The sequence below is a fragment of the Salmo trutta genome, chromosome 23 (genome assembly GCF_901001165.1).
Source record: "Salmo trutta chromosome 23, fSalTru1.1, whole genome shotgun sequence".
Classification (NCBI taxonomy): Eukaryota; Metazoa; Chordata; class Actinopteri; order Salmoniformes; family Salmonidae; genus Salmo; species Salmo trutta.
Genome location: NC_042979.1, coordinates 47,197,859 through 47,209,890, shown reverse-complemented (window position 1 = coordinate 47,209,890; position 12,032 = coordinate 47,197,859). Strand labels below are relative to the sequence as shown.

The 12,032-nt window shown below is 46.3% G+C and overlaps 1 protein-coding gene across 3 annotated transcripts in view; it reads left to right on the top strand.

The window, feature by feature from the left end:
* The window catches only part of LOC115160162 (ras-related protein Rab-27B), a 78,517-nt gene that overhangs the window by 32,815 nt on the left and 33,670 nt on the right, over nucleotides 1–12,032 (top strand). Inside the window, exon 2 of one of the 3 annotated variants that reach the window (XM_029710536.1) lies at nucleotides 3,763–3,918. The exons of 1 other annotated variant lie outside the window; for it this stretch is intronic. The gene's annotated coding sequence lies outside the window, so the exon portion shown is untranslated. Of the gene's footprint in view, nucleotides 1–3,762; nucleotides 4,036–12,032 lie in introns of all 3 variants that reach the window. One more of the 3 variants, XM_029710534.1, reaches the window with a different exon arrangement.

The following is a 12,032-nucleotide window of genomic DNA, read 5'->3' as shown; positions in this document are numbered from 1 at the left end:
TACCACAAAAAAATACTTAAGTAAAAACACTTTAAAGTACTACTTAAGTACTTTACACCACTGTTCTTCCTTCAGACAAGCATGCATCAAAACTTTGTTCATTTGCACAATGTATCTTATTCACATTTGCTTGTAAATGTCCAAACTCGCCAAAAATAACATTCGGTAGCTCCTACCGATATACAGTACCAGTCATATATATACAGTACCAGTCAAAAGTTGGACACACCTACTCCTTCCAGGGTTTTTCTTTATTTTTACTATTTTCTACATTGTAGAATAATAGTGACGACATCAAAACTATGAAATAACAAATATGGAATCATGTAGTAACCACATTTTTTTTATATTTTATTGTTATATTTTATATTTGAGATTCTTCAAAGTAGCCACCTTTTACCTTCATGGCAAAAGGAAAAAACTGATGACCAGAGAGCGAGTGTTTGGGACATATCCAAAATGTTGTGGCCTGTGTATGATGAGTTCCATTGTCTGTCCAACTTGATTATTCCCATGGCTCCACTCTCAAATTGATAGCTGCAATAACTGCTCCATTACCAAGAGAGGTGTGTGTGTGTGTGGGGGGTGTTTTTAAAGCAATGCTGGGAAGATTAAATGGTCTTGATGCTCTTGCGTTCCCCAGTCTTGATTGCTTATTGGTCATGTCTGATGTGATGAGCAGCTCCCAACCCTCAACCAACCTCTGGTGTGATGAGCAACTCTCAACCCCCAAACCAACCTCTGATGTGATGAGCAACTCTCAACCCCCAAACCAACCTCTGATGTGATGAGCAACTCTCAACCCCCAAACCAACCTCTGGTGTGATGAGCAACTCTCAACCCCCAAACCAACCTCTGATGTAATGAGCAACTCCCAACCCCCAAACCAACCTCTGGTGTGATGAGCAGCTCCCAACCCCCCAAACCAACCTCTGGTGTGATGAGCAACTCTCAACCCCCAAACCAACCTCTGGTGTGATGAGCAACTCTCAACCCCCCAAACCAACCTCTGGTGTGATGAGCAGCTCCCAACCCCCCAAACCAACCTCTGGTGTGATGAGCAGCTCTCAACCCCCAAACCAACCTCTGGTGTGATGAGCAACTCTCAACCCCCAAACCAACCTCTGGTGTGATGAGCAACTCTCAACCAACCTCTGGTGTGATGAGCAGCTCCCAACCCCCCAAACCAACCTCTGGTGTGATGAGCAACTCTCAACCCCCAAACCAACCTCTGGTGTGATGAGCAAATCTCAACCCCCCAAACCAACCTCTGGTGTGATGAGCAGCTCCCAACACCCCAAATCAAACTCTGGTGTGATGAGCAGCTCTCAACCCCCAAACCAACCTCTGGTGTGATGAGCAACTCTCAACCCCCAAACCAACCTCTGGTGTGATGAGCAGCTCTCAACCAGATGAGCAACTCCCAACCCTCAACCAACCTCTGGTGTGACAAAAACCATTCATTGTTTTGTTTTCATTTAACTAGGCTAGACAGTTAAGAACAAATTCTTATTTAAAATGACTGCCTACCCCGGACGACTCTGGGCCATTTGTGTGCCGCCCTATGAGACTCCTCAATCACTGCCGGATGTGATACAGCCTGGATTCGAACCAGGAACTGTAGTGACGCCTCTTGCACTGAGATCCAATGCCTTAGACCGCTGCGCTAATCAGGACACCCTATAGCTATTTGGATTTGCATGAAATTCTATGGCAGTGTAAATATCTATTTATCATGTTAGCTTTTCCACTGATTCTCTACCACTACCACCTTTACCCTTCTGTCATGTTAGCTCTGGGGTTAAGGGACTTGTACCTATTATTCTGTAGCCACTCTTTGCCAAGAGTGTGCAAAGCTGTCATCAAGGCAATGGGTGGCTAATTTTAAAAATCTCAAATATATAAAATATATTTTAATTTGTTTAACACTTTTTTTGTTGGTTACTACATGATTCCATAAGTGTTATTTCATAGTTTTGATGTAGAAATTTAGAAAATAGTAAAAATACAGAAAAACCCTGGAATAAGTTGGATTTTCCAAACTTACAGCTGATGAGATATATATATATATATATATATATACCTTATTGACATAAGTATTCAGACCCTTTGCTATGAATCTCGAAATTGAGCTCAGGTGCATCCTGTTTCAATTGATCATCCTTCAAAATTCAACTGATTGGACATGATTTGGAAAGGCACACACGTGTCTATATAAGGTCCCACAGTTGACAGTGCATGTCAGAGCATAAACCAAGACATGAGGTCGAAGGAATTGTCCATTGAGCTCTGAGACAGGATTGTTTCGAGGCACAGATCTTGGGGAACGGTACCTAAACATTTCTGCAGCACTGAAGGTCCCCAAGAACACAGTGGCCTCCATCATTCTTAAATGGAAGAAGTTTGGAGCCACCAAGACTCTTCCTAGAGCTGTCTGCCCCGGGCCAAACTGAGCAATCCGGGGAGAAGGGCCTTGGTCAGGGAGGTGACCAAGAACCCGATGGTCATTCTGACAGAGCTCTAGAGTTCCTCTGTTTAGAATGGAGAACCATCCAGAAGGTCAACCATCTCTGCAGCACTCTACCAATCAGGCCTTTATGATAGTGGCCAGACGGAAGACACTCCTCAGTAAAAGGCACATGACAGCCTACTTGGAGTTTGCCAAAAGGCACCTAAAGACTCTCAGACCATGAAAAACAAGATTCTCTGGTCTGATGAAACCAAGATTGAACTCTCTTGCCTGAATGCCAAGCGTCACGTTTGGAGGAATTCTGGCACCATCCCTACGGTGAAGCATGGTGTTGGCAGCATCATGCTGTGGGGATGTTTTTCAGCGGCATGGACTGGGAGACTAGTCAGGATTGAGGGAAAGATGAACAGAGAAAAATCTGCTCCAGAGTGCTCAGGACCTCAGACTGGGGCGAAGGTTCACCTTCCAACAGGACAACGACCCTGAGCACACAGCCAAGACAACGCAGGAGTGGCTTCAGGACAAGTCTCTGAATGTCCTTGAGTGGCCCAATATACAAAAGTGAAATATACAATAAAATGAACAGTAAACATTAGTTCCAAAAAATGTCATATTATGTCTATATACAGTGTTGTAACTATGTGTAAATAGTTAAAGTACAAAAGAGAAAATAAATAAACATAAATATGGGTTGTATTTACAATGGTGTTTTGTTCTTCACTGGTTGCCCTTTTCTTGTGGCAACAGGTCACACATCTTGCTGCTGTGATGGCACACTGAGGTATTTCACCCAGTAGATATGGGAGTTTATCAAAATCGGGTTTGTTTTCGAATTCTTTGTGGATCTGTGTAACCTGAGGGAAATATGTCTCTCTAATATGGTCGTACATTTTGCAGGAGGTTAGGTGTCTTTCTTTCTCTCTTTCTTTCAATTCAAGGGGCTTTATTGGCATGGGAAACATGTTTACATGGGGCTTTATAGGCATGGGAAACATATGTTTACATGGGGCTTTATTGGCATGGGAAACATGTTTACATGGGGCTTTATAGGCATGGGAAACATATGTTTACATGGGGCTTTATAGGCATGGGAAACATATGTTTACATGGGGCTTTATTGGCATGGGAAACATATGTTTACATGGGGCTTTATAGGCATGGGAAACATGTTTACATTGTAAGTGAAATGGATAAATAAAAGTGATCTAAGCAATAAAAAGTCTCTCTCTCTCTCTGTCTCTCTCTGTCTCTCTCTGTGTGTGTACTTCCATGCTCATGTGTGTTTGCTCTAGAGTAATCCTTGCCCCCACCTCCTGGGCCGTCAGCCACACCCCTTCCTCACACACACGGAAACCGAGAGAGAAACGGAGCGTAAGAGAGGGAGGATAAAGAGGAACCTTCAGCCAGGGGTGTGGCCTACAGAGACTGGTGCTACAGCTGGATGCTAGGTCAGTCAGCTGGCTTTACTGTACAGGGCTGAGGGGTTGGACGATAAGGAGATACTGCTGCTGCTGCTACTACTGGGGTTAAAGACTGGTTTAAGTGAAGGACACAGAGCTAAAACGGTAAGGGATGACTCCGTTTTTACTCTCTGGCTTGACCTAGAATGGAGAGGAAGAGAGAGAGAGAGGGAGAGAGAGAGAGAGGTTGGTTGGTTGGTTCTGGAGTCAGAAGTGTTCATCTTGCTGACATAGAAGATGGACGGAGAGATGGGAGTTTAGTGTGAAGGACAGATGGGAGTTTAGTGTGAAGGAGAGAGGGGAGTTTAGTGTGAAGGAGAGATGGGAGTTTAGTGTGAAGGAGAGATGGGAGTTTAGTGTGAAGGAGAGATGGGAGTTTAGTGTGAAGGAGAGAGGGGAGTTTAGTGTGAAGGAGAGAGGGGAGTTTAGTGTGAAGGAGAGATGGGAGTTTAGTGTGAAGGAGAGATGGGAGTTTAGTGTGAAGGAGAGATGGGAGTTTAGTGTGAAGGAGAGAGGGGAGTTTAGTGTGAAGGAGAGAGTGGAGTTTAGTGTGAAGGAGAGATGGGAGTTTAGTGTGAAGGAGAGATGGGAGTTTAGTGTGAAGGAGAGAGGGGAGTTTAGTGTGAAGGAGAGAGGGGAGTTTAGTGTGAAGGAGAGAGTGGAGTTTAGTGTGAAGGAGAGATGGGAGTTTAGTGTGAAGGAGAGATGGGAGTTTAGTGTGAAGGAGAGAGGGGAGTTTAGTGTGAAGGAGAGAGTGGAGTTTAGTGTGAAGGAGAGATGGGAGTTTAGTGTGAAGGAGAGAGGGGAGTTTAGTGTGAAGGAGAGAGTGGAGTTTAGTGTGAAGGAGAGATGGGAGTTTAGTTTTGAAGGAGAGAGGGGAGTTTAGTGTGAATTGAATGAGTTGTGAGCAGAGGTTCGGACTTCTAGTTGTTGAGAGTTGCGTTGTGATTTGGCTTGAGACTGGATCATCTGTCATAGGCAGGAATGTGATCACACCCCAACTGTACATGTTGACAACTGTTTGACTTACCGTGGATTACGCAATGCTGTGTAATAAAGGAGGTACTTCTGTAGTCTCTACAGAGACTCTCCCTTCCTCCCCTCATGCTATCCTCCAGGTTTTCAGTGTGAGGATAGTGGATACCTTCTGTTTTCTCCTTTTTTATATGGTGCATAAATAATGAAGATGCTATTTCTTCAGTGGACCACTTGTTAGTTAGGGTTACTGTTTGTTTGAGTATCCATTTCATTACAAGTCCCTGAACTTGATTATACAAATATTTTAAGTAGTGGCTGTTATCAGGCTCGGGTGGCTCTAGATTTTACTGTCGGCTCTAGATTTTACTGTCGGCTCTAGATTTTACTGTCGGCTCTAGATTTTACTGTCGGCTCTAGATTTTACTGTCGGCTCTAGATTTTACTGTCGGCTCCAGATTTTACTGTCGGCTCCAGATTTTACTGTCGGCTCCAGATTTTACTGTCGGCTCCAGAAACTTTGTGTTGAGATATTATTCATTTCACCAGGTCATGAAGCCAACACATACACACTGTGTCAAATGGTACCATGAAATACTGTAGTCTACCATGAAATACTGTAGCCTATCATGAAATACTGTAGTCTCTCTCTCTCTCTGTCGCTCTGTCTCTCTCTCTCTGTCGCTCTGTCTGTCTCTCTCTGTCGCTCTGTCTCTCTCTCTCTGTCGCTCTGTCTCTCTCTCTCTGTCGCTCTGTCTCTCTCTCTGTCGCTCTGTCTCTCTCTCTGTCGCTCTGTCTCTCTCTCTGTCTCTGCCTCTCTCCCTGTCTCTGTCTCTCTTCCTGTCTCTCTCTGTCTCTCTTCCTGTCTCTCTCTGTCTCTCTCCCTGTCTGTCTCTCTCCCTGTCTGTCTCTCTCCTTGTCTCTGTCTCTCTCCCTGTCTCTCCCTGTCTCTGTCTCTCTTCCTGTATCTCTCTCTGTCTCTCTTCCTGTCTCTCTCCCTGTCTCTGTCTCTCTCCTTGTCTCTGTCTCTCTCCCTGTCTCTCCTTGTCTCTGTCTCTCTGTGTGTGTACAGTAAAGGTTTAATGACTGCTTGTGGCTCATCTCTCAGAGAAGAGGAGACCGAGAATAACTTGTTTGTGACCGATTTTTTTTAAACTGCTGATACAAATGTCACCCTATTCCCTACATAGCAGTATGTTTAACCTGGGCCATAGGGCTCTGGTCAAAAGTAGTGCACTATATAGGGATTTGGGATGCATACTTAGCTAGGCTAAACAATCCCGGTCCCATGACATGATGTCACATACCTACGGCGCGTTTTAGTCCCAAACGGAACCCTGTTCACTACATAGAGCACTCCTTTTAACCAGGGCCTCTGGTTCTAGTTATGTCATTGTCAATGTGTTCAGCACTAATCGTGAATAGAGCAGGGCACCATTTGGGACTCACCTTGTTTCTATGAAAAGGCGGTTTGTTCTAATTCATTTAAATGTTATTGACTTGCAAATTATCTAATTATTCCTAACCTATGAAAAGGCGGTTTGTTCTAATTAATTTAAATAGTATTGACTTGCAAGTGATCTAATTACTCCCAACCTAATAATGAACCTTAAGCCACAAGTGTTGTTTTTCCCTGTTGCTAAAGTTGTTTCACTGTGTGTGTGTGTTCCTCTGTTGGTGAAGCTTGTTTCTCTCTCTCTCTCTGTGTGTGTGTGTGTGTGTGTGTGTGTGTGTGTGTGTGTGTGTGTGTGTGTTCCTCTGTTGGTGAAGCTTGTTTCTCTCTCTGTGTGTGTGTGTGTTCCTCTGTTGGTGAAGCTTGTTTCTCTCTCTCTGTGTGTGTGTGTGTGTGTGTGTGTGTTCCTCTGTTGGTGAAGCTTGTTTCTCTGTGTGTGTGTGTGTGTGTGTGTTCCTCTGTTGGTGAAGCTTGTTTCTCTCTCTCTCTGTGTGTGTGTGTGTGTGTGTGTTCCTCTGTTGGTGAAGCTTGTTTCTCTGTGTATGTGTGTGTGTGTGTGTGTGTGTGTGTGTGTGTGTGTGTGTGTGTGTGTGTGTGTGTGTTGGTGAAAGTTGTTTCTCTGCTGTTTGACAAACACACCCTGTAGTTGTTGCTGCATGTTGATTTAACTAGTTAATTATGGGTGGATGTAGTTGTTGATTTAACTAGTTAATTAAGTCTGAGATCCTGCGTGCTCTGGAGCAGGTTTTCATCAAGGATCTCTCTGTACTTTGCTCCGTTTAGCTTTCCCTCAATCCTGACTAGTGTCCAAGTCCCTGCTGCTGAAAAACACCCCCTCAGCATGATGATGCTGCCACCACCATGCTTCACAGTAGGGATGGTGCCAGGTTTCCTCCAGACGTGACGCTTGGTATTCAGGCCAAAGAGTTCAATCTTGGTTTCATCAGACCAGAGAATCTTGTTTCTCATGGTCAGAGTCCTTTAGGTGCCTTTTGGCAAACTCCAAGCGGGCTGTCATGTGCCTTTTGGCAAACTCCAAGCGGGCTGTTATGTGCCTTTTACTGAGGAGTGGCTTCCGTCTTGCCACTCTACCATAAAGGCCTGAATGGTGGAGTGCTGCAGAGATGGTTGTCCTTCTGGAAGGTTCTCCCATCTCCACAGAGGAACTCTGGAGCTCTGTCAGAGTGACCATCGTGTTCTTGGTCACCTCCCTGACCAAGGCACTTCTCCCCAGATTGCTCAGTTCGGCCCGGTGGCCAGCTCTAGGAAGAGTCTTGGTGGCTCCAAACTTCTTCCGTTTAAGAATGGAGGCCACTGTGTTCATGGAGACCTTCAGTGCTGCAGAAATGTTTAGGTACCGTTCCGCAGATCTGTGCCTCGACACAATCCTGTCTCTGAGCTCTACGGACAATTCCTTCGACCTCATGGCTTGGTTTTTGCTCTGACATGCACTGTCAACTGTGGGACCTTATATAGACAGGTGTGTGCCTTTCCAAATCATGTCCAATCAATTGAATTTACCACAGGTGGACTCCAATCAAGTTGTAGAAACATCTCAAGGATGATCAATGGAAACAGGATGCACCTGAGCTCAATTTCGAGTCACATAGCAAAGGGTCTGAATACTGATGTAAATTCTGTTTTCTGACCTGTTCCAACACGTCTGGTGAGACAAAACCGCGACTCGTCAGTGAAGAGCACTTTTTGATAGTCCTGTTTGGTCCAGCGATGATGGGTTTGTGCCCATAGGCGACGTTGTTGCCGGTGATGTCTGGTGAGGACCTCCCTTACAACAGGCCTACAAGCCCTCAGTCCAGCCTCCCTTAGCCGATTGTGGACAGTCTGAGCACTGATGGAGAGATTGTGCGTTCCTGGTGTAACTCGGGCAGTTGTTGTTGCCATCCTGTACCTGTCCCACAGGTGTGATGTTCGGATGTACCGATCCTGTGCAGGTGTTGTTACACGATGTCTGCCACTGCGAGGACGAGCAGCTGTCCGTCTTGTCTCCCTGTAGCGCTGTCTTAGGCGTCTCACAGTACGGACATTGCAATTTATTGCCCTGGCCACATCTGCAGTCCTCATGCCTCCTTGCAGCACGCCTAAAGCACGTTTACGCAGATGAGCAGGGACCCTGGGCATCTTTCTTTGGTGTTTTTCAGAGTCAGTAGAAAAGCCTCTTTAGTGTCCTAAGTTTTCATAACTGTGACCTTATTTGCCTACCGTCTGTAAGCTGTTAGTGTCTTAACGACCGTTCCACAGGTGCATGTTCATTAATTGTTTATGGTTCATTGAACAAGCATGGGGAAACGGTGTTTAAACCCTTTACAATGAAGATCTGTGAAGTTATTTGGATTTTTACAAATTATCTTTGAAAGAAAGGGTCCTGAAAAAGGGACATTTCTTTTTTTGCTGAGTTTATATATATATATATATTGGGTTAGGGTTAACTATATTGTATATTGTATGCAACAAAAAAAATGGGGAAAAATAATACAATTGCTCAGATGAAGAGATTTTTTTTCACAAAGGTATGGGTCAAAATTATTGACAGCCCTCTTTTCAATCCCTCACCTTGTGAGGATAACGGCACTGAGCCTTTTTCTAAAATGTTTTATGATTTGGAGAACCTTCTGGAAGGGATCTTAGACCATTCCACCTTACAGAATCTCTCCAGATCCTTTGTCTGTGCTTATGGACTGCTCTCTTCAATTCAAACCACAGGTTTTCAATGGGTTTCAAATCTGGAAACTGAGATGGTATAATGTAGATTATTATTATTTTTTTTTGCCAATTAAACATTTCTTTGTGCATTTTGATGTGTGTTTGGTTTATTGTCTTGCTGGAAAATTCACTTGCGGCCATATTTAAGCCTCCTGGTAGAGCCAACCAGGTTTTATGGCTAAAGTGTAAGAGGGGTAAAGTTAATGATGTCATTGACGTTAACAAGGGCCCCAGGACCAGTGGAAGCAAAATAGCTCAATAACATCAAAGATCCAGCACCATATTGGACAGTAGATATGGGGTTCTTTTCTGCTTATGCATATTCATTTGGACTCCAAAGAGCTCTATTTTAACGTCATCTGATCAAAGCACGGGTTCTAATCCATGTGCCAATGCCGTTTTTCAAACTCCAGGCGTTTTACATTTTGTTGGATGACATGAAAATAAAGTTCTTTGGCCACGCACACCAGTAGTAGGTTTGGCATCGACGGGGGGGACAGGCAGTTACTGTCAGTACCAGGTGAGGGAGGGGGAGGACAGGCAGTTACTGTCAGTACCAGGTGAGGGAGGGGGGGGACAGGCAGTTACTGTCAGTACCAGGTGAGGGAGGGGAGGACAGGCAGTTACTGTCAGTACCAGGTGAGGGAGGGGGGGACAGGCAGTTACTGTCAGTACCAGGTGAGGGAGGGGGAGGACAGGCAGTTACTGTCAGTACCAGGTGAGGGAGGGGGGGACAGGCAGTTACTGTCAGTACCAGGTGAGGGAGGGGGAGGACAGGCAGTTACTGTCAGTACCAGGTGAGGGAGGGGGAGGACAGGCAGTTACTGTCAGTACCAGGTGAGGGAGGGGGGGACAGGCAGTTACTGTCAGTACCAGGTGAGGGAGGGGGAGGACAGGCAGTTACTGTCAGTACCAGGTGAGGGAGGGGGAGGACAGGCAGTTACTGTCAGTACCAGGTGAGGGAGGGGGAGGACAGGCAGTTACTGTCAGTACCAGGTGAGGGAGGGGGAGGACAGGCAGTTACTGTCAGTACCAGGTGAGGGAGGGGGAGGACAGGCAGTTACTGTCAGTACCAGGTGAGGGAGGGGGAGGACAGGCAGTTACTGTCAGTACCAGGTGAGGGAGGGGGGGGACAGGCAGTTACTGTCAGTACCAGGTGAGGGAGGGGGGGACAGGCAGTTACTGTCAGTACCAGGTGAGGGAGGGGGGGGACGGGCAGTTACTGTCAGTACCAGGTGAGGGAGGGGGGGACAGGCAGTTACTGTCTGTACCAGGTGAGGGAGGGGGGGACAGGCAGTTACTGTCAGTACCAGGTGAGGGAGGGGGGGACAGGCAGTTACTGTCAGTACCAGGTGAGGGAGGGGGGGACAGGCAGTTATTGTCAGTACCAGGTGAGGGTGGGGGGGGACAGGCAGTTACTGTCAGTACCAGGTGAGGGGGGGGGGGGACAGGCAGTTATTGTCAGTACCAGGTGAGGGAGGGAGGGGGACAGGCAGTTACTGTCAGTACCAGGTGAGGGAGGGAGGGGGACAGGCAGTTACTGTCAGTACCAGGTGAGGGAGGGGGGAACAGGCAGTTACTGTCAGTACCAGGTGAGGGAGGGGGGGACAGGCAGTTACTGTCAGTACCAGGTGAGGGATGGGGGGACAGGCAGTTACTGTCAGTACCAGGTGAGGGATGGGGGGACAGGCAGTTACTGTCAGTACCAGGTGAGGGAGGGGGGACAAGCAGTTACTGTCAGTACCAGGTGAGGGAGGGAGGGGGGGACAGGCAGTTACTGTCAGTACCAGGTGAGGGAGGGAGGGGGGGGACAGGCAGTTACTGTCAGTACCAGGTGAGGGAGGGGGGACAGGCAGTTACTGTCAGTACCAGGTGAGGGAGGGGGGGACAGGCAGTTACTGTCAGTACCAGGTGAGCGAGGGAGGGGGGGGACAGGCAGTTACTGTCAGTACCAGGTGAGGGAGGGAGGGGGGGACAGGCAGTTACTGTCAGTACCAGGTGAGGGAGGGGGGACAGGCAGTTACTGTCAGTACCGGGTGAGGGGGGGAGGACAGGCAGTTACTGTCAGTACCAGGTGAGGGAGGACAGGCAGTTACTGTCAGTACCAGGTGAGGGAGGGGGGGGACAAGCAGTTACTTCTCCTGGTTATCAGAGGACTGTGAGAGTATAGGCTATTTACCCTGTCCTCTGTTTCTCCGTGTCCCTTTCTCTCTCAGGATATGCCTTTATATTGGGCTTTGTGTTAGATGGATCTCCCAGGTTGACTTCCTGCACCGTTAACCTTTCTGTCTGACTGGAGCTGCTGCTGCTGCAACAGGTGTTAGTTCACCCCCTGCCCTGTGAGGGGAAACCCCATGGGGTCAAGGGATAGCAGGGAACATCGGATAACACACACACACACACACACACACACACACACACACACACACACACACACACACACACCCAGAGGTGAAAGTAGATGTATTTTCTTCCCAGTATGGGACCTCCTGAAAAATGTAATGGGCCTAATCATAGAATTACATAGAACCCCTATTAATTCAGTAGGATATAATTACATAGAACCCCTATTAATTCAGTAGGATATAATTACATAGAACCCCTATTAATTCAGTAGGATATATTACATAGAACCCCTATTAATTCAGTAGGGTATAATTACATAGAACCCCTATTAATTCAGTAGGGTATAATTACATAGAACCCCTGTTAATTCAGTAGGATAGAAGTACATAGAACCCCTATTAATTCAGTAGGATAGAAGTACATAGAACCCCTATTAATTTAGTAGGATATATTACATAGAACCCCTATTAATTCAGTAGGATATATTACATAGAACCCCTATTAATTCAGTAGGATATATTACATAGAACCCCTATTAATTCAGTAGGATATCTGTGGGCCTAGTCGTAAAGATTAGTCATTTCACTTTTTAAAATGTATTATTTTT